Genomic DNA, 5,461 nt, shown 5'->3' with positions numbered 1-5,461 from the left:
ATATCAACTAACAGGTTTGAAGGCACCGCAAATGCACTTGCAAGAAGTCAGGACTGGCTTTGGTTGAACTTTTGGTCCAAGGATCCAAAAACAGAGCTCAAGATCTTTGGACTCAAGGCTTGGCGATATAAAATCTGTAGTCAGTGGTGGAGGATGTGTTTGGATCCTGTACTTGAATAAAAAAATACTCATATGACACTGTAGAATCACTCTATAAGTGGAAGTCCTGCATTGAAAACTTTAGCAAAAATATGTGAGTATAATCGGCAGTTGTCCAATATGCGTTGATGTGAAACCAAATGTTTTGGTTTGAAGAAAAAGGTGACAGGGGTAAATTATAATTAATAAATTCCTTGCAAAGTTTGATTTTTCAGTGCACATGCAGCATTTTTTTAGGCAGTAATGTTTATTTTCAAACTGTAAAACATCCTGCATCCTTCATTACATATCTGTCACAAGTGCTTTATAACCACACTTGAGGGATCACATCGTCTGATATATCAATACCAGAGATGTTCACCGGTTATTATCGGTATTAGCATCTCCCCCAAAAGTCAAGTGTCGGTGGGGCTGTAATCATAGATCATGACTATTCATGCTTTAATGCAGAAGCAGGATTTGTGCTAATGTTTGGTTGTCTCTTGCCAATAAGAGATATACAGTCAATTACCCTGAAATGTTACACGTCTTGAGATGGAAAATTGGCAGTGCAGATTTTCCCCGAATATCGATGCCTCCTCAAATTCACACATGACCCCATGCAGTAACTGTTCCTGAACATGTCAGGGACAGACTGTGCGTGTGACAGGGGTTTCATACACCCACATACAGTGTACTCACACACTACAATATCGGACCCAATATCTTTCAACACAGTGAAGCATGCAAATTAAAATGTTTTTTGTTGCTCATTTATTTTTGCTGTGCGACGGAATCGGTCACAAAACAGCAACCGCTCCTGTGAAAACCAAATTCAGGGCGTCCTTAGCTACTTTTTGATGGACAATGCGTATGTCACAGGAGGCCCATAGAGCTTCCCATAGGCTTCCTGCAGCCGATAAGAAACGTAAACACGCCGGGCCACCAAAAAAAAAACATGTCACCCTCCACACTGGAGCTAATGCAGGGCAGTGGTAGGGAGAGGTGGAGGGGTCTACTCTCACACAATGATCTGAGTGTTTAAAGGAGAGGGGATGGACTGTACAAAGTAAGGAAGTGTCCCTCAGACACCACCCGCCGAGCATCCCCCTTAATACGTTTTTTTTTTTTTTTTTGGGAGAGCACATGCGTGTACACACAACACCTCATAAGTGAGACCATGTGTACATATGCATATGTGTCTACGTCCTTGTGCACCTCCTCTATCCGCATCACCCCCCTCCTCTCTGAACCTTAATCCATGCGGGCGGGGATGTAAAGGAGATGGCTGGAATCTGGTGGTCAGTGTTTATTTGCTCTATCTCTCTCTTCTTTCTGAGAGGAACAAGAGCCATGTTGGAGACGCCGCATGAGGGCTGAGGGTACATCCTTCTTCTTCCTCTTCACCTCCTCATCCCTCTATCCCACCATCACCCCCCATCTCCCAGCTCCCTCCTGCATCTCATAAGGATTCCATTGAGGAGAGGGAATGTCGTGTTGATGTTCAGTCATGCAGGCAAGCTAGATGCAAATGAACCAGAGACCGTCCCAGAGAGATCAAACTGGGACAACCGGTGAGATGTCTCTCGCCGAGGCAGATGCACCGGTGCTGACGGACAGAAGATAAAACGATAAGTCCAATGTTCAACACTTTTAAATGTGACTGATTGCAATGAACACATGTGAACTCAGACATAATATGTCGCCTTAGCTGTCTTTATTGTTCAGGTGTAGGATTAGTAGAAACTAGAGTAAAAGGGCATCAAGGATTACAAAACTTGTCAAGAGGTTGCTTGACACGCCTTTCATTTAAAATCCTTTAAATACTGAGTTTGTTGACCATAATCATTGCCTTCAGCTGTTACATTCATCTCAGATTTTTTCAGCACTCTCATTTTAATATATCAACTTCTCCCAAGGAAGATATAACATTCAGTTGATAATCACCGTATCTTGCAACATTCTGGAATAAGACAGTCATGGCCATTCATTTCCAAAAAGTTCAAATAGAATCTAACTTTTTTTTTTTGTTTATAGCTATATCAGACAATATGTGGACTACAAGACAGTATAGGCTCACTCAAATGGAAACAACTTTATTGTCATGGAATTTTGAAACATAAGGGTATTTAATTAGCCTACCCTAAAACTGTGTGTGTGTGTGTGTGTGTGTGTGTGTTAATTTGAATTATAGCTTGTTTTGAATAAAAAATAATTAATTATATAATTATAATATATAAATTATTATTATTATTATCATTATTATTATTAATAATAATAATAATAATAAAAAAAATAATAATGCAACTAATACTACCTCAGGCTAGTGGTAGTGGATGATAATAAAAATAATTATAATTATTTAAAAAAGCATGCATTTCCTGATGCAATTATTTTGTTTTCTTATTCTTATTCTAATTATTATTATTATTATTATTATTATTATCATTATTATTATTATTATTATTATTATTATTAAAGAGTGATTATCATTATGATTACGATTACACTATTTTATTGTATTGTTGCAAAAGGACAGTGCATGTATAATAATAATAATAATAATAATAATAATAATAATACATTACAATATGAATTTTAACTTTTTCACCAGGTTGCTGCCCGATCCTACCTCGTTTCCAGAGCCTGACTGAAGCCTCTCCGGCCCGGGTGGTTGTTCTCCGGTCCCGACCTGACCTGGCGGATCCGTCCGCCGCATTCCACCGGCACGCGCTATCATAAACATCCTAGTCCCAGACCTGCGAGGCCAGGAAGTGCGCGAGGACAGGAATTCCACTCTTTCAAATGACATCACGGCCGGTTACAATGAAAGTGTAAAGACACACGTGGGCCTATGTCTAATAAAAAGCAGTATAAGTATGTGTGAGAGGAAACAATATCACAGCAAAGGTTCTAATAGGACACGAGTCATCTTTCTCATCATCACCCAGTTCCCAGTCGTAGTTGCGCTATAGGAGTTTTTTTTTTTTTTTTTTTTTTTTTTTTTTTATAAAGTGATGTATCTTGTAATTGCTGCAACAGATGTAAATATATATAGATTGGTTTTACCCCCGAAATGCATTCTATAGTTTCACACAGGCCTTATACACGGGCACAGCCTATATGTAAATGTAAAATATATTTTTCAGATGTTTCTGTGTTTCTGAGTGTGTGAGGCAGCGTGATGGATCTCATGATTGGATCGTTTATTTGAAGAGGATGTATGTTCGTCTTATAGCCTCATCAGCCAGTGCAGTCTCTCTCTCTCTCTCTCTCTCTCGTCATGCAGCCAAGGAAATCCACATTATAAACGATTAACAATGCATTTAGACCGGAAAGGGAGGATGATATAACTTAAATAAATCAAGTCAAACTCATTTAAATGGAGTTCTCCCCACATGTATGCCTGTATTTTAAAATATCTGAACACATCAGAGGAAAAGGTAACTTCCAATAATGTTTCGATCGCGGTGTAAACTAATTAGAAACTGGCACAATTTTGAGAAATTAATGAATCAAAGATGAACTTCATGCGCAGAGCGCCGAGCTACTATCCGGAGCTCAAGGCGCTGTAGCCATACGTTGCCTTTTTATTGTATTTTTTTTTTCTTTTATTTATTAAATTATTTGTTTATGTTTGTATTTATCTCCTACTAAGGTCCATGCCAATGAAAACAGGCTGTACTATCAAATGAACATTCCTGAGATCCTCAGTGAAGCACAGCAGCAGGTCAGGTTTCAGGGTCCTTGTTGTGTTTACGGATTGTCAGCGCGCGGCGTTGTTGTGACGTGACGCGCGCGACTGCGGCAGCTCAGCCTCAGACCCGGGACGGTTAGCGTTAGCCTTCAGGTGAGGAGGAGGAGAAGGAGGAGGAGGAGGAGGAGGTAAACTAACCTTAAATTTAGCTAAACACGTCACTTCAACCGAAAGAGACAATGTCAACTGTCAAGTAGCTGAAGTATGTTTGCAACAGAGTACACACAATATTTACATTGGAGTTTGTTTGTTTTTAAGCAGGGTGCTCCGTGGTCTGTCAGGTGAAATAAATAAAAAAGCTAATTAGCTTAGTCAAGTTTGTGAGGACAGCTAGCTCTACCATGAAACTTTTGTCACAGCGTCTGTTCTAACAGGAGTATTTTCTAGACGCTTAATACATGCCTGATAAATTATATTGGTTTTGAAATAACCTCGCTCAGAGGGTTACATTCCCCATGGCACAGGCTATCCGTTTTTAGGTAAATTGGTGGCTACATCCGAGCACAGTTAGCAGTTAACAGTGGTTTAAATGTGATCTACGGGGACCACCATGGGGTCTTTGAAGGGCTCAGGGGTCCTCTGCAAAATGAGGAATAGCATAATTTCACTGTTTTATAATTGAAAAGGAAATTATGGACTATAATAATGGCAATTGTTCTATTGAGTTATGACTGGATTGGCTTTTAGGCTGCAGGGAACAGATTCACTTTTAAAAATATATATATTACAGCCTATATACTCGACAGATTTTAATACAGTGGTCATGTTAATAGACTATATGACACATTTAAACAAAATGTTAATTTCTAAGGTCTTCCCTCCAAAGTACGTTGGATGATTCCTATTTCTATTTCTGCAGAACCAGAGAATGCGAGCAGACCACAGAGTTTTTCTGGCGCAGTGAAAGGAGACTAAACAAGTCCCGAGATCATGAGGTAGGCCTAAACCTAAACATATAGCGGGCAAGGACGAAAGGAGCTCTATTTTGTGGTCTCAGCTTTATTTTGACAAACTTACAAACCACTCAACCATATCTCCGTTGTGGTGTGTAATCTGATGTGCGCCCTTCATGTAAATGTTTTGTTTTTTTTCTAAAATCAAAATTAATAAAACACTAAAAGAAACGAAAAAAACTAATTACAACTGTCATCTTTCACCATTGGCTATCAATGTAGTAATAATCTCATTTATTTCTGTATCAAAATAAAAGTTTATCATGTATTGATCTGAAAGTTTGTCGTGGTATCTTCTTGTGTTATCTGATAGGTCTATTAATTAACCTATTGAATGATGTCGTGTTAACTGAGTCAAATACTTAGAAAGCAGAGGCGTAATAGTGGTGTTGAGATTATCGGGAAATGCTCTCCGTCTTTAAACATGTGAAAAAGACATTGAAACAAGAATTAACATCGCGCTGTAACGCTTCAAACTGCGACTCTGTGGTAATTGCACGTTGAGAGATGGTTGGCTCTCACCGCGTTTCAGCTGCTGCGGACAGGCTGCAGACTGGCTGCAGGGTGATGACACACATGCCAATGCTGTTCCACCTGCACAGACTCCCAGAGC

The sequence above is a fragment of the Sparus aurata genome, chromosome 2 (genome assembly GCF_900880675.1).
Source record: "Sparus aurata chromosome 2, fSpaAur1.1, whole genome shotgun sequence".
Lineage (NCBI taxonomy): Eukaryota > Metazoa > Chordata > Actinopteri > Spariformes > Sparidae > Sparus > Sparus aurata.
The sequence above is the reverse complement of the archived record's forward strand: the minus strand, read 5'-3'. Positions refer to the sequence as shown.